Source organism: Perognathus longimembris, chromosome 28 (assembly GCF_023159225.1).
Source record: "Perognathus longimembris pacificus isolate PPM17 chromosome 28, ASM2315922v1, whole genome shotgun sequence".
NCBI lineage: Eukaryota > Metazoa > Chordata > Mammalia > Rodentia > Heteromyidae > Perognathus > Perognathus longimembris.
In genome coordinates, this window is record NC_063188.1 from 103512322 (window position 1) to 103539622 (window position 27301).

The following is a 27301-nucleotide window of genomic DNA, read 5'->3' on the forward strand; positions in this document are numbered from 1 at the left end:
ACCATAAACCCTCCACTTCTTGTCTGTATAAAGCATTTACTTCCTGTTTTCATAAAACCTTTACTTCCTATCCTCCTGAAGTGTCTATTCCCTGTCTCCACAAAGCCTCCACTTCCTGTCTCTATCGTAAAATTTCAGGAATAAAGCTCAGACCAGCTGTAAATGCTGGGACATGCCTATAATCCAGGCTATTTGAAATAGAAAGATAGAAGGATGGTGAATTTGAGGTCAACTCAGGCAAGGACAGCTGAGATACTTTGTCTAAAAACCAAAAACTTTCAAATGGGTAGGAATGTAGGTAAAGTGGTAGAGCACTTTCCTAACATGCTCAAGGTTCTAGGTTTAATTCCCAGAACTGGAAAAAAAAAACACACAAACCCTCAGATCTATCATATTTTATTATTCTTCAGTCAGAAATCATATTTTTATTTTCATTATCCTGGAACTAAAAGCTAGCATTTCTTTCCCTTCCTGTGGGAAGCCTTAGCATATATTTCATGGTAAGATGATGTGCTCCAAAACATACCTCTAAAAACCTTTGTCTACCTCTATCAACAGAAGAACATGTTCATTATAATCACCTACTTACATGACTCCACTTCATGTTAGACCTGTTGAGGACAAAGGCTCTGCAGGAGCTCTGTTGGTCTTCATTGGATTCCCAGGGCTTATCACTATAAACAGCTCAAAGCATATATTTAATAAATAACTGTTGAGTCAATCAAGGAGTGAAATTCCTATAGAAAGCCATGAGAAATAAAATAGCAATTTAATGATACTACACAATAATCTAGTTGTAGCTATTAAGAAACACATAATGGAGCCAAGAGAAAACGTCATAAGAAAACATGAGAACTAAAGCTAGTTCATACAAGTGTTACGTGTTATTCAGTTCACTGAACATTTACTATGAGCTATTGTGGGTCACATATCACTCACTCTTGTAATGATTTACCTAATAGGAGAGCCTAAAGTACGCAGAACTATCTCAAATACAATGAAGAATGAGATGCATACTATATGACAGAGATCATTTAGGTGGAAAATCTCCACTAGACCTAGAGTGAGACAACCTATGTGAAAATCATGATCTTAACATTGATTAGTAATAGAAACCCAGACAAGTTGCTAAGCTAGGTCTCAATTTCTTCCTTCAGTAAAATGTAGGTGGTGATACTAATCTCATAGAAGAGTGACAAAAATTAAATGTAACCATTATGTGAAATGAATTTTTGCTATATCTGGTACACAGCAGGCAGTTATTAAAGGTCTCTTTTACCGCCCCCCCAACACACACATACACACACACACAGACATACAACTTCAAAAAGGTCTTGGTGGTGGGAGAAGACATGAATTCAATCTGAAAAATGTAAGAGAATCATCTCATTTAAAAATTAGTTCTAGGTGGACAGGGGATATGATTTTAGATTCTGAAACCAAAACAGGTTCAAATGCTAGCTTAACCACTTACTAGCTTTGTGACCTTGGCTAACTGACCTTTTCTGTCTGTGCCAGGCCATTTCTCTGCCTGTAAAGGGGAAGAGTCACACCAGCTTCTAGAGCTGATGAGAATTAAATGAATTAATTCATGCAAAATGCACAAATAGCATCAAGCATATGGTAAGCTGTTAATAAATGATAGCTGATATGATTACAACTGAGAGGACAGTAGAAAAGTAACTAAGGAAGTATAGAACCTATCAAGGATCAGAGGTTTGCTACTCCTGTTTCAGTGTTATCCAGACTTATTTGGGAGTTGCATTGACCATTCTTATAGAGCAAGGAAACTGAGACTCGTGTACATAGTGTCTCAGCATGAAATGGTCCTCACAGGGTGGCAAAGCCCGAAATTCACAATTCAAAGCAGCTATGGTTCCAATTAGGAAAGCGTTTAAAACTGGCTCAGATACCATTCCCCAAAGCTTGGCAGGAAAAGCTATTTGCAACAAACCAGACCATGTCTCCCATTTTTTCGGTCTTTGTTTTTTTCTGTTCAAACATTGTAAATCATTCTGAACTTGGGAGAGGTAGCAACAATAACAGCTTTAAAAGGCAGAGCCAGAATCCAGTGAAGGACAACCAAATACACAACTAATCAGGGTATTAGAAGCTAGAATACAAATCAGGAAATTGAAGAACTTAAGAGCAATAAATATAATGTCTGCTGATTACAAGAAAACTATCTCTTCCTAGAAAAAACTTCATATTCTGACAGATTAAAAACTACCTATATGCCTAAATCCACAACTGACTTTTTCTTTTAAATTAGAGTCAAATATGTCTGTTCCTTTCTTCCTAAGATTCCTGGGACAATTTTTACAATATTGATGTGGGCCAATTTAGAAGTCTACATTTTTATTTTCTTATTGAGATATCACCTACATGTGATAAAGTTTGTAAATTTTAAGCTCAAAGACATTTCATATGTATCTATATCCAAGTTAGCGCTATTCATGTCAGAATATGGAATATTTGCAGTCTTCTTCCAGCAGATTCCTTCAGGTCCCACTCAAGAGAACCCCATCCCAAGTTAATCAACCTTCTGACCTGTACCTCCATAACTGATTTTGTCTGGTGTTGAACTTCACATAACTGACATGCCTCCTTTCTCTTTCCAGAATCCTGCACCATGTACTTAAGCATGTTACAGTAAAGACACAGGAAAAAGGAACAGGAAGTGATGAAGGACACTAAGTCTTTCTCGTTTACATTACTTAGTACCAAAAAAGAAAAGAAATCCTAGAGAGAAAAAGAGAGACGGGCCTTTCAGTTGAGAGTGTAAGTTAAGAACTAGAGGCTGGGTTTGAAGTCTAGCTTTGCTTCCTCCTAGCTGTGTTGACCTCACATTGGTTTTCTCATTTCTCTGTGCCTCAGCTTCCTCATTTAAAAATGAGGGAAGCAGTAGAACCTATTCTGTTACGTTTTGTAAGAATTATATGCTTAAAACGGTGACTGAAACATATTGCTTCATAAAGGTTAGCTAGTAGTAGTAGTGGCAGTAATAGTAATAGTATCTAGTAGGTATCCTTAATTCTCCCAGTATCCAGCATATACCTGGGAGGTACAACATAGACCAACAATGTGCAATGTGCAATGTGCACATGCAAACTCATGCTCTTTTGTACACATACATATGTGTGTATGTCATTGACTTTGTGTGCATACATAACATGTACATATGCACAGGCAGGCATGTTCATACATATGTATTTTTGGCTCTCTTCTTCTTGGGACAGAGATAGCAAAATCTCTCCTAACCTTCCTAAAAAGTTTCTGCTCACTAAATATCAGAGGCAGAAGATCTAAGTAAAGGAAGTCAAAAATTGGGAGATTATTCATAGGGAACATCTTTGCCATAAGAAGGTCTAGGAAATGCAAATGTCTCACTTCTTGAGTGCACTCATTCTGTGTGAGCTGGAAATCACAAGATGGCCATAAAACACTAGTAAAAGACTTGACTCATATGTTCCAACAACAATGTGTTTGTATGGAAGAAGAAGAGAAGTTAGATTACTCTCAACAACAACAACTTCTTCTTCTTCTTCTTCTTCTTCTTCTTCTTCTTCTTCTTCTTCTTCTTCTTCTTCTTCTCCTCGTTCTCTTCCTCCTTCTCCTCGTTCTCTTCCTCCTTCTCCTCGTTCTCTTCCTCCTTCTCCTTCTGTTGGTCATGGGGCTTGAACTCAGGACCTGGGTGCTGTCTCTGAGCAATACCACTTGAGCTACTGGTCTACTTATGGTTTTCTGGCGGTTAATTGGAGATAAGAGTCTCACAGACCTTCTTTTCCGGGCAGGCTTTGAATTATGATCCTCAGATGTCAGCCTTCTAAGTAGTTAGGATTGCAGGGGTGAGCAACAAGTGCCCAGTTACTCTTCATTCTTAAGAAAATAAACACTAGATAGAAAATAAATTCATCCAGAATAGTGTCTTAGTAATTCTAACTACCTCTAGAATTTTATGACATCTACAAAATGTCCCAAGGTCTCAAGACTGGAGAAAAATAACGGAAGTTTCAAGATATGCTCGTCTCTAAAAGGAATATGCCTGACAACTCTAGAGGATTTTTTTGCCTGTAGAGAAATGAAAATTTTTAGAGATGCTGTGTTCATAAGAAATTTTCCTTCTAAGACAGTTCATTCTGAGTACAATTATAAATATCTTCTAACATATTGATCTCCAGCACCTCACTAAAGATGTGCCTATAGAATGAAAATATACTGCTCTACTAACAGAGAGTTAAAAGGAAGTGATTCAAACTCTAGTCCTCAAAATTATCTCAAAGGCTGGAGGATGGAACATTGGTGAACTAAAAAGACCTCTGAATTTCCAGATCTAGCCATTTCTTCTTGTTTTATGATCAAATTTTCCTCTTCTCTTTCTCTTCCATTACTGTCCCCTCTTTCCCTATAGCCAGTTGTGTATATATAGGTATGTATCCTTCCCTGCACCTTCTCTTTCTCTGTGTGTATATGGCTAAAGTCCAAATTTTATTGTTGACTCACAATCTTGCTAATACTATGTCTATTTGTTCTTAGAGTGGTAGACAGTAAATGTTGATATTCTTCAAAATTACTTGGACTTCAGCCATTGAATCTATACAAAGATGATGAAATTTTCTTTCTCATCATTTGAAGAGCTTATTAGTTCAAAGTATTTTAAAATTCTCAAGAGTAGTTCTGTGGTTTATAAATACTCTCACAGCATCATCAATAAAAATTAAAATATTCATCTGCATCTTTGGCCTTTGATTAGATTATTTCATTAGAATCAAGAACCTGATTACCATTTGATATCTGTTGGCAAAAAGGAACAAAGTTAGACAGTATCTCCAAGAGATAGTAAATGGATTTGAATTATTTCATAAAATTAAAAAGATTTGCACTTAGAACATAAATCTTTTGACCCTAATGCCTAGCACAAACAGTTGGACTTTTCAGAAGGGATAAAAAAAAATCAACCTAAAAGTGAGTCAATGAAAACAACACTGAGATCCATCTCACTTCAGTTAGAATGGCCATTTTCAAGAAAACGAACAACAACATGTCCTAGCTAGGATGCGGCCAAAAGAGAACTCTAATGCACTATTAGTGGGAATGTAGGTTTGTTCAACCACTCTGGAAAGCAGTATGGAGAGTCCTAAAAAAAATTAAACTTAGACCTATATGATAGATAACCTAGCAATCCCATTCCTAAGCATTCATTCAATAGAACATAAATAAGGTTACAGTAAACCCATCAACACAACCATGTTCATTGCAGCACTATTTACCATAGCCAAGATATGGAATCAGCCTACATGTCCCTCAGTGGACAAATGGATCAAGGAAATGTGATATAGACATATAGATATAGATGCAGATATTGATGAATTTTACTCTCTGTTAGAAATAATGACATTGGTAACATTTGTAAAGAGATGGAAAGACTCAGGCTGGGAATATGGCTTAGTGGTAGAGTGCATGCATGAATCCTTAGGTTTGGTTCTTCAGCACCACATAAACAGAAAAAGTTGGAATTGGCTCTGTGGCTCAAATGGTAAAGTGCTAGCCTTGAGCAAAAAGAAGCCTTGGACAGTGCTCATTCCCTGAGCTCAAGTCCCAGGCCTGGCAGAAAGAAGGAAAGAAAGAAGGAAAGAAAGAAAAGAAAGAAAGAAAGAAAGAAAGAAAGAAAGAAAGAAAGAAAGAAAGAAAGAAAGAGAGAGGAGAGAGAGAAAGAAAGAAAGAAAGAAAGAAAGAAAGAAAGAAAGAGAAGAAAGAAAGAAAGAAAGAGAGAGAGAGAGAGAAAGAAAGAAAGAGAGGAAGGGAGGAAGGGAGGAAGGGAGGAAGGAAAGAAATGGGAAGACTTGGAAAAATTATATTAAGTGAAGTAAGAGAACCAAATAGAATGTGTCTATAAATCTATAAGTAAATACATTGGGTGGTATGCAAGTGATTACAAAGTACATTAGACTATGGAGAATTCAAATAGTAGAATCTTTCAGAAAGACTAGGTCAAAGCCCAACAAAATCAACACCAGGAAATGGTTGAGGACTGATAATGACATGCATTTCAGAAATACTTGGAGACCTGCTCAACTTGACAACTATCACCACTCACCTTCTCACCACTCAGAAGACACCCACTGGTACCTCCAAGCTTGAGGAAGTCAAATACACAGATAATTGAAACTACACTTAACAACATGGATAACCTCAAAAACATGACACGGAGCAGAAACTAGATACTGTAACAAAATGATTCTATTTCTTTAAAATATGAACAGAGGCAAAATAAAATCATAATGCTAAAAGTCAATCAAATGCTTACTCCCCTTGGAGTAAGTGGATATCCTTAGCATTATTTCATCCTTTGCCTTATTTACAGGGTTTCTAGTTGTAGGGGAAGACTTAGAAGGAGTAACTCTCTACCCCTGTGTAGGTTGTCTACTCTAGGACCTTTCCTATTATAAAAGATATACACCTCTAGCAGGGCACTGGCTCACACCTGTAATCCTACCTACTCAGGAAGTGGAGATCTGAGGGTCTTGATCTGAAGTCAGTCTCTGTGGGAAAGTTCATGAGACTCTTATCTCCAATTAACCATCAGAAAACCAGAAGCGGAGCTGTGGCTCAAAGTGGTAAAGTGCTGGCAGAAAAGCTCAAGGACAGTGCCCAGGCCCTGAGTTCAAGTCCCATGACTAACAACCAAAAAAAGTTATACACTTTCACCCTGCCTGTTATAAAAGATACACACCAAATAAGAAATGGGAAAATAAGACAATCTGATAGCCAAAGGAAATGCTTAGTGTTCTGCTCTACTCCAGTGCTGCCAATAACACACAGCTGAAATTTCATCGGTACTACATAGACTGGTTTCCAGAACAAGAAGAAAGGAAACTTTCTTTCCCATAGTTCAGCTCCCATGGTCTGGTAATACCAAAACATTTATAAGATGGGGATAAAAAAGCATAAATAAATGATGTTCTTTCTGCAGTGCTGCAATAATAGCACAAGGATAGCCAACAAAAACAGTTCTTCTAGAAAATAATGTATAAATGTCCCCAAACCCTTTGGAGCACCAAAACCCTAGTACTCACACATGGGACCAAGGAAACTCTAAAGGAGATGGGAAAATGGAAAATGCAAAGTTAAGAATAAAAGAAAAAATATGGTGATGGTAGAGTTCATATTAGAATTGGGGAGTTTTTTTTTTTTTTTTTTTACTCTGATATAATCCAGGCATCGGTGACTCATGCCTGTAATCTTAGCTATTCAGGAGGAAGAGGTCTGAGGATCAAGGTTCAAAGCCAGGCTGGGCAGGAAAGTCTGTGAGACTCTTATCTCCAGTGAACCACCAAAAAGCCAGAACTGGTGCTGTGGCTCAAGTGGTAGAGCAGTAGCCTTGAGCAAAAAGGCTCAGGGATTACCCCCCAGGCTCTGAGTTCAAGTCCTAGGACTGTCACAAAAAATTCTGATGTAATACCCAGGCACACTTTATAGCAGTTTCTTCTGAATATCTAGGCGTGGGAGGCAGGCACCAGCATGTTTTAGAAGTCTAATGTGCAATCTATTGTGATACTGAGGCATGGGATGGCATCAGCCTTTTTTCTCAAAACCCTCCAGCTGGCAAGCTGGGAGTACAGTTTAGTGGTAGAGCACTTACATACCACAGGAGAGGCCCTGTGTTCAATTGCCAGCACCCAACCAAACAAAGCCACCCTCCTTTCCTTCTCAGCTATATCCAATGTGTAGCGAGAGCCGAGAACAAATAGTTTAGACCAGAACTCTTTAAACTTTAATTCGTACGCATTGCACATAAAAAATCAGATTCTGATTCAGGAGGACTAGGGTGGGGCCTGAGAATATACTGTTAGTGCTTTGGGCTCTTGATTCATATCTGGACTAAAGGGCAAATAGACTATCATCTAACTAAGGCTTACAGGGACTGTGTATATTGATAAAGAGCAGAGACATTCTAAAACGGACTTTGTTTTTTCTTCCCTTATGTGCACTTTCACACAACAAGATTCCAAATCTCTATCACCTTTAAATGAAAGCAAATGTGCAGGCCTGCTTTTTGACTTCTTCAGCTTTAGAGAAAGGCCACTCAAAGGGCAAGACATCAAGTTTTTGGAACATCAAGTCATAGAAAGCCAGCCAGCTCCCCCAGCCCCACCCCATCAACCACTAGAGAGGGTGATTTGGTTCAGGAAGTAATGGCTCCCTGCAGTTTGGTGGTTTTCAAGGGCTTTCTATATGCTCACTTAGTTGACAAGATACTAGGCCAAACCATACCAGGGTGTGTGCATTAATGAGACCCACATGTAACTGCTTAAGAGTAAACACTCAATCCTGTGTAGCTGAACAGTCTAACAAATGAATTAGCTGGTGGTATCCACTTAGGATATATGATCCAATTTATATTATGATTTCTTTCTAAGGGCTGAACTGATTTTGACACATATAAAAACGTGGTTTCAATCATCCACAATTGCATCATTTGAATGAGGGAGAGGGAAAGGCTTTTAAAGGGCCCAGACATAAAGGGAGCAAATAACAAGGTAGAATGAAAGAAATGTGTGCTGATTTGGGGTGGGGAGGGAGGGGTCAGTGGGATTGCTGCTGCCATCGTGGACCCCAGACGATTTGATCTCTGCTGCTAGATTTACTCTGTGGTGAGCCACCTATCAAATACATAGACAGGCAAAGCCTGTGTATTCCTCAGATTGCCTTCATGTACACTGACAGTGGAGGGGCCCCAGAATCATTAAGGGATGTGATTGATCAAGAAGAATCAGACTCATAAACTGGCCCTGTGGAATTGAAACCCCTTTGTACAAACACTTAAAGCTAATTTTAAAAATAAATACAATTTTAGAGAACCAAAAAGGTATCCCATCAATATTAGCCTCAGATACTAATGCCAAGAGAAAGCAATGGTGGAATACTACATGTCACCAGGAAATTCCTGGTATAATCCTTGGCTTTTGTGTATTCCATTATCACAACAACCTATGATGTAGATATTATTATTAGCCCCCTTTTAAAAATGACTGAACTGAGGCACAAAAGCTAAAGTTACCCAAGTTAGGAAATGTTGATTCGAGTTGTTATACCAGAGACAAGTATTTCATACGTTTGCGGGTATGGGTCCTTACTGGCTTGATCTGATTTCTTCTGGTGTCATGCGACTACTGAGATCAGGGTTGTACGTGTGCCACCTGAAAATTGAGCCCTACAACTGTCCATATCAAGGTGCTCCCTATACAACACAAGCTTAGCTTTGTCTGACTATATGAGTACAGAGAACACAGAAATGACTACACTCTTTTTTATATACTTGGCATGAGGCTAGTGATTTTTATATTTTATCTCAGTTTCTGTGGAGAAAAACAGGTACTGAGGTGTTATGTACCTTTCGTCAGCTATCTTCCTCTTGATTAAAAAATGTCTGGGCCTAAATCTAGTTATTTCCCCACTCTACAGGTATACCCTATAATGATTTTAAATAATCACCTGAATTGTGCACAGCAAATTTCCTTGGGAGACTAGGAAGCAATTTTTCCTCACAACACAAGTGCTTTTTCAAGTCAAACCATGTTCCACATGGATCCTCAGATGGTAGTAAAAGCTTCCATGTCTGTTTTCTTTTTCTCCTTAGGAAAATACCAGGACATATTTTCCAGGCTCCCTTACAAATGATCATGTCCATGTAACTGTGTTCTGCCCAATGGCCAGAAACTCTGTTTTGCCTTAAGCCTGACTCCTACACACACATACCAAAAAAGAAAAGAAAACCTTTGGCAAAATCCTCCATTCTCTCGCCCCCTATCAGCTGGCAATGTTCTCACATCCCAACAGAGGGAAGACTTCAAGAGGTAGACTCATAATGTATGTATGCATGGAGCAGGGTATTTGCCTACCTACTCACAATGGACTACAACATGAACAAGAAATAACATTTTATTGTGTCATGTTACCAGGATTTGTTTGTTGTGACATTTAACCTACCCTGTAAAAAACACAGATCACACGCCTGTACTTTTTCTTGGCACTTTTAAAACCTTTACCTATTAAGTCAATAATTTTCCAAGTTTGGTCCCTAAGCTTGTTAGTAATATAAATTCTCAGTGTTATTCCAGAGCTACTGAGTCAGAAACTTGGAGGGTGAGTAGGAGTCTAGCAATCTGTGTTTAACAACCCCTCCATGTGATCTTTATTTTTATTTTCAGGGTTGAGGATTGAACCCAGGGCCTTGCATCATTCTATGCAAGTGTTCAATGTCTGGATGATTCTGGTGCACATTTAACCACTGGCTTCACTGAGTTGAAATTCACTGATTAAATCTACAGTGCTTTCTTCAAGCCTCACCCAGATCGTCCTTAGCTCATCTCCATGACATGCTCTCATTTGGGCATTTAACTACACATGCTCATTGTCATTGTGACCATTCTGTTTTTCCTGTGCTGTACATTCTTAAGTTCTCATGGCATGGGACAGAGACCATCTCCTTCCCATACTGACTGGTAAACACAAGAAGGAAGGTGGGAAGGAAGGAAGGAAGGAAGGAAGGAAGGAAGGAAGGAAGGAAGGAAGGAAGGAAGGAAGGAAGGAAGGAAGGAAGGAAGGAAGGAAGGAAGGAAGGGAGGGAGGAAGGAAGGAAGGAAGGAAAGAAAAAGGGAAGGGAAGGGAAGATAATGGAGGGAGAAGGAGGGAGGGAAGCAAAAAAAGGGGCATCATGACACAGGACAGGGAAAGACAAGCCTACATTAAATAGATGGAAAATCTCAAGTGCCTAAAAGCTTAGGGCATAATGCTGTAAACACTCTCATCTTCTCAGTGTCTCAATTTCTCATCTACAATGTTGAGATGATAATGGTACCTAATGTCATTGGGATATGATGATGATTTAAACAGGTCTTTACGAATGATTCTTAGAACAATCCCTGGCACACAAAAACTGCTTCATAAAGATCAGGAATTATACCATAGTGGCTAACTGACCTGAGGGAGTTGTCTAACTCTCTGAGCCTCAGTCCCCTCATCTCTGGAAAGAGGTATTGCAAGGATGAGTTGAGATAATGAGTGGTATGTGCTGAGCACACACCAGCACAGAGAAGCAAGGTTAATGGTTCAGGAAGAGGCTCACAGCCCTCCAAGGCCTGCTTTCTACACATCACTATGGCTTGCTTTTACAATGCTGAGTGGGAGAGATCACATATTTCCAGGAAATTAGGGTGTAAGTCAAATAGCAAAGAGTTCCGAGTTGGGAGGGGCTTGAAGGGGAGTTACTGAGGTCCTGGCTTTCTTGGGATGGGGCTCACATCGAACACAAGAACTGTCCAGTCCCGCAGAGGTATAAACAAGGGAGAAAATTCCTTGAGGTCTCCAAATCCTCCCTTCTTTTCTAAACAAGCAGCTGTGATGTTCCCATCGACTTTCATTCAGAGAAATCTTTGTCTGGCTTTGAAAAACTGCCAACAGCAGCTACTGAGCAAAGGTTAGATATGGCCCTCTTCAGATTGGTTATTAATGACTTTCAAAAAAGAAAGCAGTTGCTTATTTATTACCTCTTTCCAGCTCACTCTTTCCTGAACTGAGATTAAGAGAGACAGGAAGGTAAGGAATTTTTTTCCTAATCCTTTTTTTAAGATTAACAAATTTACAAGGTCAAGAAAATCTACAATGTTTACTTGGGGTTAAAGGCACACAAGAAGACTTGAAGAAGGTGGAAACATTAAACTTTTGCTTCCCCAATCTTTAGCTTCCATCTGTTCTTGAGGTCCATTTATTCTTGCATTTTTCTATAGAACATCCTATAAAAGTGGGAGCTTGGAAGGGTAATGTAGAAATCTCTTTGGAGCTAATACTCTATAAGCCTTCTACCTAATAAGCCCATCCCAAGCGTAACTCTCACCCCAAAGGCTTCGTGTTTGTTGACTCGAACACACAGAGTAGTTGCTGTTCTCAGTAGATTCTTTTAATTCCCCTCACTAGCTTAGTGGGCCACAAGCTAACAATTCAGACATTGCAACTTGCCCAGCCCCAGGAAAAGGCAGACAACAGCCGTTAAGCAGGGTTTGTACTTTGGTCTTTCTCAGCTTAGGAAACCACAGAAAAAGGCAGGTTTTTACTTAGCCTATCTTGACTCTTGCCCTGGCCTCTCCCAAACTATTAAAGGCAGATGGGGAGGTAATTAGACCATGTGCCCAACCAGGCTGAGAGCTCTGGAGAGAAATGATTGTGTACAGCACACAGAAGAAATAGAACCTGGCAAGTGATTCCTCCTCAAATAAACATTCTCTCCCTCCTCCCTGGTCCCTTTCAGCGCCCTTCAGGCCTCCACAGTCCCGGGTGAGTGTTCTCCTCCTCTTGGCCTCTCTTTGAACCTGCCACACTAATGACTTTTGACTATGGCTGCACATTAGAATCACCTGGGATGTTTCATTTAATGCTTAGATCTACTCTGCTCACTCCACACACACACACACACACACACACACACACACACACACACACACACACACACACACCCCACTAACAATTCCAAGTTAATTAGCCAAAATTATCCTAGGTTGCTCCAAAGTGCAATCAAAGTTGAAAACTACAGTGTCTCTGCCTGACACACACTTTTCCACTGCCCTGCCTTTCTTCACTAGACAACTCTTTTTAAGCTTTTTGGGTGTTGGTATAAAAGTCATTTCTTTCTAGAAGCTTCTCTGGCTCTCCCAGATTGGCCTAAGTCTCTTGTCATGAGCTTCCATAGCACCTCTGTAGGCCCTCATGTCTTCATAGAGTATGGAATGTGTTCATTGAATTCCACCTGCTAAGAGACACTAGCTGCACTGTTTCTTTTACTTCTTGCTATCATGGTCCCCACATCCAATATTGTCTGACTCAGGGTAGATGCTTAATTAAAAACTGTTCCAGTAAATGCTCTTGATGTATTTGGTTCTCGGCCCTTACCCATAACATACATGTAGTAATTTTTAAGGCAATCATTTTCCAGACCACTTTAAAATATCTTGCTTCTCCATATGACAACTAAAAGGGAAGTTTCCTGTTTTCTTGGTTTATTTTTTATCTTTATGGGGGGGGGGGGATGACGGGACCAGAGATTGATCCATTTTTTGACAAGATCATTTGACTTTTCTCTGGGTACATTGATAGACTACATCTCCCAGCTTCTCTGTGACTAGGTGAAGCCATCTGGACAGCAGAATGTAGTTGGGAGTCTGGTCCATGCAAATCACCTTCTCATTCTCCCACCTTCCACTTGTCCTTCCTGGACTAAGTCCTGAAGAAAGGTGGAGCTGCAAGATGTAAGGGGCCTGGGTCCTTGAATGACAGGAGCAAGACAACACCCTTTTCCACTACTACCAGCCCACATTGAACTGTGGTTTAAGTGAGAAATAAACATGTATTGAGTTAAGCCATTGAGGCTTGGGGGAGTGCAATAGCATTTAGCTTACCATGAAAAATGTATTTTTAATTGCACCAATTTGCCAAATTCAGGCTACATGAAAAAGATAATAATCAAAGATCAAAGTGAGGGGGGAAAATCGCCCCAACCTATGCCATTAGATCTGTTTTGAGGCACATGGTTTTTCCTCTATGTGTAAATGGTGACAATATCGTTCACTTTCTACTTCCCAGCTCAACCATGTGTTTCCTGATCCTAAATAAAACAGGGAGCTTTCTTCAGGTGCCAATTGGCACCTGCTTCCTTTCTTTTGGGCATCTAGGAAGGAGCCTGACTCACTTGTGGACCAAATTTGCTCTCATATTGGACCACTACTCAAGTGATCTCTCATTCTCTCTAACCGGCCATAGCCAATGAGGTGCAGGCCTTGGTTGCTCACTAGAGCCACTGCTTTCCAATACATGGGCCTAAGGAGCACAGCAAATGATTAGCTTAGTCCCCCAATAATCTTATTATTTTTCAGATAGAGTCAAGGAGTTTCATGTCAAAGATTTTACAAAACAACAACAACAAAAAACATAAGCTACATTTGCATGAGTTCCAAACAGATTGGAACCTATACATTTTCAGTAATTGTTAAACTCGACTAAAACTTTTAACACCGATCTGTTCTTTGAACCGAACTTGTATTTTTATCACAAAACACCCATTCCCACTTTAGGCCACCTCTTCCACTTTTCCTTCTATCACTTCCTTTATCGAAATGAACTCCAAGAAATGCGAACAAGAGTTGTTTTGTGTGTGTGTGTGTGTGTGTGCGTGTGTGTGTGTGTGTGTGTGTGTGTTGTTGTTTTTTCTGGTTTTCCCCCTTTGTTGCTGTTTGCGATTTCTGAACCTTTTGTATGTAAGTTTTTCTGACTAGGGGAGGATAAAGGGAAGCATGAAAATGGTGGGACAAAGGGGTGAACTAATTCAGTAGTGATACTCACTAGACTCTATGATGGAAATGAACTATACAACTTGTGTCGGGAGGGAAAAACTGGGAGAAGATGAGGGAAGAGGTAACACTGTTCAAAAGAAATGTACTCATTTACCTGACTTATGTAACTGTAACCCTATTAACTTTACAATAAAAAAAATTAAAGAAATAAAAGAAAGCAAGCAACAGGATGTGAGGTTGTTGCAAGGATAGTCTTTGCACATTTGTATCTCTGCTTCTAGAAAAAAAAGCAGCAACTTAATGGCTTAAGACCACAAATTCCAATGGGGATTAATTATTTACAAAATATTTATTGCCCTCCATGCACGACCTCACAGGAAATACAAAACAATTGACCCAGGTGCTACTCTTCAAGGGCTGACCATCTGGATAAGATAGTTTGGTTGAAAGCACAATTAACTCCAATAAAAGTTAAATGTGGTTAAGTCCATGAAAGACAGTAGATACAAAGTAATACCAAAGTTTTGAAAAAGTCCTAAATGGGAAAATATATTTACTCATTCAATCATTTTACAAATATTTATGAAGCATCTAGTGTATGACAGGCACAGTGTCTGGTACTGTGCACACACTAGTGAGCAAGACAGACACATAGACATAGCTTCATAAATGTAGGGATATTTGAGCTAGAACAATAGCCAGGAGTAAAGAAAATGGAATAAAAATTAATATTAACAGCAAATCTGGTTCGCTAAGTGAGCAACTGTGTAGTGCATTGCATCTGTAAACCTATTCAACCCTCCCAACAACCACATGGGGTAGATGATATTATTATTATTATTCTCATCTTATTGATGAGAATGCTAAGGCTCAAAGAGGTGAAGTGACTTGTCCAGGATTACACAGAGTGAGGATTATCCCTGAGTAGTCTAGCTTCCTGGCCCTCATCTTTAAGCCATTGCAACCGAAATCATAAATAATCTTGAATTCTGGGATGGGGATTTCAATCCTTGTTTTTGCCATGATGGAAGTCAACACTGAACAGAGGATGAAAATTTAAAAATCACAGTTTGGAGTCTAAAGTTATTGGTGACCTAAGTCAAAAGTGGCATTCTATCCCAAGTTTAGGTAGGATCAAAAAGCAGAAGACAATTGGCCCATTTTTCCTAGAATATAACTAGTTACGGTCAGTTGACATTATTAGTGTCATAGAAATCCATACCAGTACACCATTTATAGTTGCTAGTGCACTGAAGAAGACCCTTTGGTCATTTTTGTAGTTAATGCTCCTGGGAAGGGGTTAAATGGGAAAAGTGGAGGGTATTTTTCTTTTGTTTTATTTTGTTCCCACAGCCTGATCTAATATTCAATTCAAGATCCTATTTAAAGGTAATTTCCTTCCAGTATGTCATGGCCCTCCCTGCCACTTACACACACACTTACACACTCACACTCACACACACACACTTCTATTATTCATGGGACAGATGAATCATTGGATTCCATCATACATCTTACTGAACCGTTGAGTTTAGGAAAAAGTATAGCCCTCCAGTCACAATGAGACATGATGCAAATAACAGACTCCGAAATGAAGGACCCAATTAAAGGGGGCTGGCAACCACAAGGCTATAACTTGGGGGGGAACTACAAGAGGCAGCTCCAGATGAGCCAGCAGCTAACTTAGCTGAACAGCTGGTTTGTGTTCCCCACAGATACAGGGCTGAGAGTCCCCCTAAACATTCTAGGGAGTGGTTATGTTTCATAGATATCCCTCCAAAAGGGACAAAGATTTTTTAAAAATCCCAATTCTGGACAGGGTCACAGATCCAGAAAGGCCACTAGTCTTGGAAAAATGAGTCCAATGAGGGCTAAAGATGAGCTACTTGCACCATAAAAAAAAAACACTACCAGGCTAGACACTGCTAATAACCAATAATGTCCACCCACCTGGGAACTTATTCCTCCTGCCTTTTCCACCTTGACAGCTCAGGGGACAAAGCCAGAACTTAAATATACAACTTAAGCCAGGCACCAGTGGCTCAAACCTGTAACCCTAGCTAACACAGGAGGTTGAGATCTGAGGATCACAGTGCAAAGCTAGCCTGAGCAGGAAAGTCTGTGAGATTGTTATCTCCAATTGACCCCACAAAAGCCAAAAGTGGAGCTGTGGCTCAAGTGATAGAACACTAGTCTTGAGCAAAAGAAAGAGCTCAGGGACAGTGCCCAAGCCCTGAATTCAAGCCCCAGGGCTTGCATGAAAGAAAGAAAGAAAGAAAGAAAGAAAGAAAGAAAGAAAGAAAGAAAGAAAGAAAGAAAGAAAGAGAAAGAAAGAAAGAAAGAGAAAGAAAGACAAGGACAGAAACACACACACAGAGAGAGAGAGAGAGAGAGAGAGAGAGAGAGAGAGAGAGAGAGAGAGACAAGAAGAAAGGACAAGGGAAGGGAAGGGAAGGGAAAGGAAATGGAAGAAAAAAAAGGAAAAAAGAATTTGTTTCTCCAAAGGTTAAACATGGAGTTTCTACATAATCTAGTGATACCATAAATGAAAACACAGATTCACACAAAATTTTCTACACAAATGTTCACAGTAGCATTTATAATAGCCAAAATAATGAACACAGCCCAAATATCTAACAGTAGACTGATGAATTAAATGAAATAGGAGCATATCCATATAGGATAATACTGTTCACTCATAAAAAGAAAATAAATTACTGATATGTTACAATATAGATGAACTTTGAAAATATCATGGCAAGGAAAATAGTTTGATAATTCCATTTATATAAAATATCCAAAATAGGTACCATAGAGTGACAAAAGTAAACCAGTGATTTGCTTTTGAGATGATGAAAATTTTCTAAAATTGATTTACTGATGGCTGTACTGTTTTGTGAGTACACTAAAGAACACTCAACTATACACTTTAAATGGGCAATTTGTGTCTCAGTAAGGCAGTTATATTTAAATGTTTTTTAAAAATAAGCTCTTCACTCAATAAAGGTTTCCCACTCCATAAACAAAAGGAGGAGGAGAATAAAAGGAAAAAGAAGGATGAAAAGACATGTGTACAACTTAAATCTAATCATGAGAAAACATGAAGCAAATTCAAAGTAAGAATTAGACAAAGTTACTGGCCTGTACTCTTGAGAAATATCAATGTTATAAATGGACAGTGTCATAAAAGGGTTCTTTGTATTATTCTTATGAATTTACTGGAAGTTTGAAATGATATCAAAATGTAATATTACCAAATTAAACGAGAGAGAGAGAGAATAAAGGACCTGGAAGTGACAGCAAAGGACTTTGCAAATTCAGTAATGTCCAGCCCTCCCCCTTATTTGATATTTCTGAGCCTCTCCCATGAGTTTCTCAGCTTTCAATCCAGTTAAGCAGACAGAGGACGAAGATGTAAGTGCTATAGCCCAAACTGCAGGGACAGGACTGGGGGAAGGGGCTGGGCTCATGGATCCCCAAACAGCAATAATGAGGAATTCTGTAATACCATCTGAAATATACTCTCACAGCAAAGACTCACTACGATCTTACTTTAGATTAAAAACTGACAGTGTCATTATACAGTTATTAAGGTAATTACAATTCCGCAATAACCTGACCTCAGGATCAGAGTCAATGATTTACCATGGTCACAGCTTAAAGAGGAGAACAGAATCTCTCTGCATCATTTCTAGTGTATGGATCTTGGAATTGTTCCCCACTGCAGGACTGGCCACAGGGTCTTATAATGGCTCTGTTTCTCTTCCATCAAACATTTGCTGATTTTTTTCCTCTTAAATCTTTTTTGATTGTCAGGATATATACTTAATTGGGCAATAAAAGACTGTATGCTTGAGTGTGTCAGACTAAAAAAGAGAATGAAATTACAAGACTGGTCAAAAATACCAATAAAATTTCCCTTCTCCAATCACTCTGAAGGCCTTACTGGATTTTGATTCTCAGCAAGAGTCCTGAGATATCTTGGAATTGCCTGCAGAAATATTTGATGTTTCCATGGACCAAATCAAAAAGAATTAAACATTAAAGCCCTTCGTAACACTGCAGGTCTGCAATGGTTTGATCTGCAAGATACACAGAGGTGTGCATGCACACGTGCACACACACACATACATGCGCACACACACACACAAGTACACTCAAACACAAACAAGCAGATGCATCTTTTCTTTAACAGACTTCATTATCCTTTCTTTAGGAACCTTGTCCCTAATAAGGAGACTGCTTGCCCAGGGTAATATTGAGAGTTGCTCACCACTCTTTCTTTTGGAGTTCTATGAAAATCTCTGTAGAATTTCACATATGTATGCATCTTGGTTAGTAATCGTAGTTAATCTCTGATGTCTACAGTGGTCACTTCTATCTCCTCAATGTCTGTAATAGTACTTAATGTACCATAGGCATTAAATAAATATTTGATACATTTAGTTGAAGTTAGAATTAAAAAGCAGTTGAGGGAACAGGCAGAATCTTTGGTTGTAGTGAATTAAGGCTTACCATCTTTTGTTTAAACAGGCAAACTGACATACAACAAATATACACATACTTGTCAACATTTTTACTCATATACCACTTGGTCCCCCAAAGACTTTCTAGTAATATATGGGCATATAAACAATTTTAAAAGATTACATTTCCAGATCTTCTGTTTCCATGATTGAGAAAAATATTACCTGCCAGCTCTACTTCTCCATAGTCTCTAGACACAGCCCTACTTTCATCTTCAGTTTAAAAAGAGGATATTGCCCATCTATTTTCAGGTCTTACCAAAGTGCTTCATCCCAATGAGAAAAAAAAGCTCCTACATTTCAAAGTGATCATTTAAGATAGTATCAGTCAGAGGGAGAATCACAGGAGTAAAGGAAAGAAAACTTCAATAAAGATATTAATATTAAAAGCAACGGTTTTTTCAGGTGCTTGATGGCTCATGCCTGTAATCCAAGCTACTCAGGAGGTTGAGATCTGAGGTAGAAAAGTCCATGGGACCCTCACATTATCCCCAATAAATAGTTCAATTCATAAAAAGCTGAAAGTGGCACTGTGGCTCAATTGGTAGAGTGCTAGAGCAAAAGGAAGCTCAGGGACAGGCTCCTGTCCCTGAGTCCAAGCCCCAGGATCAGTAGAAACACAAAAAGATACAGTTATGTATTTTATTCTGGGAAGAAATTCACAGCACAGTTTTGGGACTTATGTATCTAATCAACTGATGCATTAGAATTCAGAAAGGAGAGGATTGGCCAAGCATACACATTTTCACATTCACTTGTCTCCAAGTAGTCAGTTCTTTATACTTACTAAAGACAAGTCTGGTTTGGTTGATGGTGTGACAATAAGAAATGTATTCTGATAACCTGACCTAATACTTTTTCCATAAATTGAAATGATTGAATGAAGACATACTCAAGACATATATGTGTGATCAACATCAGTGCTTCTTATACTTTAATACATACCTTAATCACCTGGGGACCTTATTAAAGTACTTTGATTTAGTATGGATGGGGAAGGTCCCAGTGTTGTGCATTTCTAACAAGCTCCCAGGGGATCTGATGTTGCTGGCCCATGCATCACGTCTTACAGAATGAGAATATATAATCTACTGGCAAATATATTTTGGCAATAAATTAAATGTATGGTTTAATGATTCAGATATCAAATATAAAAAGGAAAGGGGACACTATTTTAAATAGAATATTTATATGAATATTTCAACAAGAAAGTTGATGGATCTTTGATTAGGACTTCAATTGACAATCTGTAGCCATGAACTTTGTACCACACTTTATTGTCTGTTCAGGAAAGAACTGTCTTTTTCTCTTAATTTCAATTCCAACGAAATTTACTTCTTTGATAATTCTTCATATAGCTTGTATACTTGGTGGCAGACCTAACAGCCCAAACTTCCAGCAACAGCCAACCAACCTAGATTACTGGCAGGGACTGGTAACCAATTCTGTAAACAGTCAACAAAGTACTTATTTATTGGTTTTGATTTTTGTACCTTTCATCTTGTATATAAGTTTATCGGATTTGGGGAAGGGAAGGGGAATCACAGAAATAGTGAGACAAAGGGTTAACCAATGCAACATAGATACTCACTAGACACTATGTTGGAAATGAACTTACAATTTGTGGGGGTCAGTGGAGAAACGGGAGAAAATGAGGGAGGGGGTAACATTATTCAAAAAAGAAATGTATTCATTATCCTACTTATGTAACTGTAAACCCTCTGTACATAACCTTTACTATTTTTTTAAAGAGTAAATGGCCTCATAAGCACACTTATAATAACACACGGCATGAGTTACCACAAGTCAATGTGCGTATGTGGACCAAGAGGGTCTATGGACATGTACTTCTGCTGGTGCAAAAATATGGATCAATGCATCTTGGCAAGACTAAGGGGGGCTGGGAATGCGGCTAAGCAGTGGAGTGCTTGCCTAGCATGCATGAAGCCCTGGGTTCCATTCCTCAGCACCACATACATAAACAGAAAAAGCCAAAAGTGGCGCTGTGGCACAAGTGGTAGAGTGCTAGCCTTGAGTAAAAGGAAGCCAGGGACATTGCTCAGGCCCTGAGTGCAAGGCCCAGGATTGGCAAAACAAATAAATAAACTAAGGAAAAAAATCACAAATTTGCTCCCAAATTTGTTCCACTCCCTGTCAGCTCCTCCTTCCTTCTAGGCATCTCATAACGTTGGATTTGGTCTCTTCCACATTTCGTTAAGTGTATTCACATCCCCCAATACAAACCTATGTGGCTTTTCTTCTCAAGAATTTAAGAGAGAAACCTTTATTTAAATATGTATCCCAAATGATATTGCCCCATTCGGGAATAATTAGCACAGGTTTAGGCTAGTCACAGCAGAGGATCACAAGAGCCTAACAGCTATGCCCCTATGAACGCATAAGATGCTAAGTGAAATGAACTCCATGTTATGGAAATGAGTGTTATAACACTGTTGTAATTACTTTCAACATGCCATGTGAAACCGTAGCTTCTTTTCTTGATGATCCTCTTGTATCCCCTTCCTGTGGTTGTACTTGCGCTATCACTGTATCTCATCTGAATACACTGGATACTGTATATACTGGTATTAGAACTAGGGAAGTGAAAGGGCACATCAAAATCGAGAGACAAAGGATAAAAAGACAAATGACTCCAAAAGCAATACTTCTAAAACCATTTGGTGTAAACCAACTGAACAACTCATGGGGGAAGAAGGAAAGGGGAGGGAAGAGGGGGGAATGAAGGAGGAGGTAACAAACTACAAGAAATGTACCCAAGGTCTAACGTATGAAACTGTAACCCCTCTGTATATCACTTTGACAATAAAAAAGAGAAAATGAAAAAAAATAAATTCAAAAGCATCTATTTAAAAATAAATAAATAAATATGTATCCCTAAATCTTCTGAGCTAGCAAAAAGTTATTCAGGTTAATTTCCACTTCAGAGAGATGGAAAATACACAATACACAAAATTCTGTCACTAAATTAGCTGTATCAAGTGTGCCGAGTAATATGGGCTATATACCACATACTAATCTCAAAGCTTTAAGTTCTTTAACACTCAGAGGTAGTCTTTTTTTTTTTTTGATCAAGAGATAAGTCAGTAATTCTGGCTTCTCTGTCCACCACCAGGATAGACTACTTGTAAAACAAGCACATTCATGCAGCCATTGTTGGAGAACAACTCTGAGTCCTGATTGCTGCCTTTTTAGTGTGTTGACACCTCCAGATGAAAGGAGCTAATTAATTATGTTTCTTATTTGGAGATGCCTCCATTCATTTATGCTGGAGGTAAAAGTCCAGAAAGAGGTGGAAATTACTAGGAGCCCAAGATCCACAAAGAAAATGCAAGACTTGAGTTGGTCACTGTCAATAATATGCATACACACTTTGAAGAGTCCTATTTTTGAAACAAATAGCATTTCCCTATAAGCAAGCACACATCAAATTGTAGACATGCCAGAGCTAAAAGGAATGGTTCTACCTAATGATATAAATGACTTTTATTATAGTGAAAAGGAAGCTGAGGACTAGAGAAGTAAAATAACCAGTCATATAGCTTAGCAGCAAAACAAAGTATCATCACCCTGCTTGATAATCATCTGCCAGACAGCCTTCCTCACGATTCTATCTCAGGCTAAGTTCAGTAAATTAGGGGCAGCCTGCCTGTGACAACAGGTATACACAATAAAGCTACAGCAAATGGGCTTTCTCCTCTCAAGCTAAGGAGCCTCCATAAGTGACCCTGAGATCTTACGGGTATGGATCGCTTCCTATGTGTGCCTACAAATATTTAATACCTGACTCAGGTGGTAGGGAGCAGGTTTTCACCACATGCCATTTTCTGTGGTGTAAATACTTTCATCATAGCAGATGATAAGCTAACCAACCTGATGTCACTGAACACAAACTGAAGAGGTTTGCACTAACAGCTCTCCTGAGCTGATTCCAGCATATCACTGGACAGTCTATTTAGACTTCTATTTAGACTAGAAGTCTATTTAGACACTTTGGTGGCACCTGAATTTGTGAGGAAAATTCAAGCAGGACTTGTGGTCACTCACTGAATATAATGATGATGATGGTGATGGTGATGTCATTGTACAAAGGGGTTACAATTCCTTAACTCAGGTTATGAGTTCAATGCTTCTTAGTCAATGTCATCCCTTCCTTTGTTCTCTCCCATTTTCCCCCTCCTGTTCATACCTTCAAGTTTCATAGTTCATTTTTTAATATCGTGTGCATTGGCTATAATGCCTACATTTGCTTACTCTTCCTCTCTATTCCTTTGCCCCCCCCTTTACCTGCCCTACAAACATGTTTCCACTTCCTGGTATTCATTTTAATAAGTAGTACATTAGTTTATGCTTTTAGCTCCTTCCCCTAAGTATACCATTCATTGTGTCTTAAAGATTCTACTTTCCATGTCCATGGGACCCAATATGAATCAAAGTTCAAAGAAATTACTTGATCCATAGCCCATCGTTCTTATATCTTAGGATATTGGATTGATCCAAAGCAAGAGTCTACACCCTTATCTTAATGTTCTGGGAAACAAAGCACTGCTTTCCTAGCAGCATAGGATTCAAATTCCACCTTGATATTCTTTTGCTGAGAAGATATCCTAAGGCTGGGGCAGCAACTCATCAGGGAAGGCTCTTAGCCTTTCTTTCTGCCAAACATTGATCAGCTAATGGAGAAAACACTGGTATATAAACAAAGGTGGCTGATGACATCTGAGGGTCTGGAACAACTCCATTACCTTGTTCTGACAGCTAACTAATGGAACTAGCTCTTTGGGGAGCATGCTTAAGGAACAGCTGGAATATGTATCAGATATTTTCTATGAATTTGACAGGTAGAGCTCCATCACAGTTGAGCTCTACTCACCAGACACTGATCAGAATAAACTCAGAAGGTTGCCAAGAGGCCTTTGAAGAGAAGCAAATCAAGGAACTCAGTTTCAGAAATGGAGAGGTATGAATATCACACAGATCATAAGCAGGCCCAATTTAAAGAGAAAGACCTAAAACAGCTAGTCTGTCTGCTTTCTCCTGTTTCCTAACCTTATGAGCAGCTCCACCAACATGACCTAGTATAAACCTTTCCAGAGGCTCATTTGGAAAGAGATCCTGCCATGTCACCTATTGATACTTAACCTCACTCCTGTGTGTGCACACTCCCCACATGCAACTAGTTATAAGTTTCCATAAGGCATAGGATATACAGGATATTTAACCTTAAGTAAAGATTCACTCTAAGAATTAACATGGGAAGCTCCTGTGGAACTCAAAAGTAACTTGATTTACTGAAATATAGTTCGTCCTCAGAATTCAGGAGAAAATCTATTTTCTAAAGCAAGATTTTCAAAATCAATGACCAGAACAACTTCTCAAAAGATTTAGAATTTTAAATTTTAAAGCAGAATAACAATCGGGTAAACCTGTTATTATTACTTTTCCTCTTTCAGGCTCAAGAGGGATACATATTACAAACAATAACGTGCCTAGAAAAGAACCTGAGAAGACTACAAAAGCGAACATGCTTCTCATCATAGCCCTGCATCTGGCCACCTTATTGTGAGCTCCACCTAGCACACAAACCTGAAGGATGAAATGGCTAGCGAGCTGCAATCAGAATGCCTATCAATCCACCCTTCCTTACAGCATGGGGATGCATAAGCAATCCCTCTTTTAAGTCTAGGCTGGGAAGAAAAAAAATCCATCTCATGGAAGACCTAAGCATAAGTCATGACAGCATGGAGAAGTAAGCTACTGCTGGCTCAAAGGAAGTTCTTTACCTTCTATAAAATTGGGAATGGGAGCACCAAGGATTTTCCTCTGCATTTTTTCTCTCTCCTTTGTGTCCTTCTCATTTTTCACATTTCACAAAATGACCACCATTGTGTGAAATCCTTCCTTTTCTTGGCTTCAACTCAAGACCTTCTGGCTTGACCTCTCTTAGTCCCATTCCTTCCTCTATCCCAAAATAGATTAAGTTCTCCTTGGACAATCACCAGAACTTGATGATTGAAACATTTTGAGTCAAAGACCTTTAGAAGTCATGCCAACTGATAAGCCAAATTAATACCAAGGCATAAAATAAAGCAGCACTGTCTTTGTTCTATACCAATCAATGTATCATCCTGCCCATCATGCTAGCACTTTACTCTATAAAACACACATAAAAGTCAAGAGAAACACAATTGCTGACAAAAAAGAATGAAGAAAATAAAAGCACTTCAAGAAAGCACTCACCGCCTTTCCTTAAAACTACTTAGCACTTCCACAAGCCTTTTCATCTTCAAAGCACTTGAGGAACATTAGTTAATTAATCCTCCAACAGCCCTGCAAGGTGAAGAAGGATTATCTCCATTTTACAGATGGAGAAATGGAATATTTTGAACACAAGCATAAAACTCAATGACAGACAGAATTGCTAGAAACTGGGCTTGGATTCTTCCTGGTGTCTTTGATGCCCACTCATGCCTGCCAAGGTATCTCATCTCCAACATGAGAACTGCCAAAAAGCTCCTACCAGGAGGTAGCCAAGTAGACAGAAGGCCAGAGGCAAGACAGACAAGACTCTCATGCTAACCGTTCCAAGTCTCTAATTAATTCATGCTTTCACTGGACTGTCTGGTTAGGGGAGGTCCTTTTTGAAGCTTAGATGGAGGAGAAGATGCCTTCTCAAGTCTTCTTTTGAGTAATCTTCTGATGATCTTCTCTATAGCTCCACTCCAGTAGATATTTTAAGCCAGTGCTGAAGACATGAGGTACAATAATGGCAATCCACCTTAAATCCCTTCTAAAACCAAGGCAGATTTTAAATAAATAAATGAAAAGCTATTGCCACTATGCTTTTATTATTCAGGTTTTCTCCTATTTGGGGGCTGGACCTCCTCTGATCAAACCCCAGCTACAAATGCCAGTTGGAACTCTGATCAAAACCTCATAATTAAATACAGTATAGGAATTTTATGTGTATCCCAAGGAATAATTCCAAACTGTGGTGGTCTTAAAAAGTTCTTGGATTTTCAAAAGATCCAAAAATCATCCGAGGGTTCAGATTGCTAGCACACTCTTCAAAATTGTGCCAGTTTTATATCTATCTATCTATCTATCTATCTATCTATCTATCTATCTATCTATCTATTGATCTATCTATCATCTATCTATTTTAAGATGAGATCTTGCTATGTAATCCAGGCTTGCATCAAACTCTTGGGTCCAAGAGATCCTCTGGCCTAAGCTTCCAGAATATCTGGACTAGTGTTCTCAGCTAGAATTGCCACTTTTACATTCATCCATTTGTCTTCTCAATAGCTACATGGACCTCAATTAAATCATGGGGAGAGAGGCAACCAGCAAATATAAATGGAAAAGAATAGAATCTTTAAGTATCTTTTGATATTTATACTCATGGGGGGAGAAGGAAAGGGGGGACGGGAGAGGGGGAATGAAGGAGGAGGTAACAAACAGTATGAGAAATGTGGGGCTGGGAATATGGCCTAGTGGGTAAGTGCCGCCTTGTATACATGAAGCCCTGGGTTCGATTCCTCAGCACCACATATATGAAAAGGCCGGAAGTGGCGCTGTGGCTCAAGTGGTAGAGTGCTAGCCTTGAGCAAAAAAATAAAATAAGACGCCAGGGACAGTGCTCAGGCCCTGAGTTCAAGCCGACCGAGCAGTAAATACACACACACACACAATGTTACCATGGCCTAACATATGTAACTGTAACCCCTCTGTACATCACTTTGACAATAAATAAGTAATTTTTAAAAAAGAAATTATACTAGTCAAATTAGTCAAGGTATGAAACACAATACAGTTTAAGAACGCTTTGTATTATAGATGTGATATGTGGAATCTAAAGTGTCAATGTCATAGAAGTAGAGAGCAATATGGTGATTATCAGAGGTTGAAGACAGTGACTGGAAGGAAATGGGAAAAGTTTGATTGATGGATACTAAGTTTGAGTGATATAGGTTTAAAAATTCTGAAACTCTTCACAGTATGGTGCCTATAGATAACAATGATATACTACTATGTCCAAAAGCTAGAAGGAAGGATTTTTTGAAAGTTTATACCAAAAAGAATTGTGTGAATATTTGAGGAGTTGAACACATTTAACCTGATTTAAACTTTATGCAATACATAGGTGCTTTCAACATTACATGGTACACCATTAATATGTACAACATTTATGTTTTGTGTACAAGTTAAAATAAGAAAAAAGCATTGATGAATGTCATAGGAAGAATATTGATCAATAGAATCTAAAATAGGCTGGATGCCAGTGACTCACGTCTGTAATCCTAGCTACTCAGGAGACTGAGATGTGAGGATCACTGTGCCAAGCCAGCCTGAGCAGAAGAAGTCGGTGACATTCTTATCTCCAGTTAACCACCAAAAAGCCAGCAGTAGATC

The 27301-nt window shown here is 39.0% G+C and overlaps 1 protein-coding gene and 1 long non-coding RNA gene across 2 annotated transcripts in view; both read right to left on the bottom strand.

Annotated features, from left to right (window-relative positions):
* Nucleotides 1-27301, bottom strand: part of Nhs (NHS actin remodeling regulator) — a 321559-nt gene that overhangs the window by 251805 nt on the left and 42453 nt on the right. The window lies entirely within an intron of this gene.
* On the bottom strand, nt 13073-16470 carry LOC125343928. Its single transcript, XR_007209386.1, has 2 exons — nt 15800-16470; nt 13073-15768 (listed from the first exon to the last, which is right to left on the bottom strand). It is a non-coding gene; the product is annotated as an uncharacterized LOC125343928 (long non-coding RNA).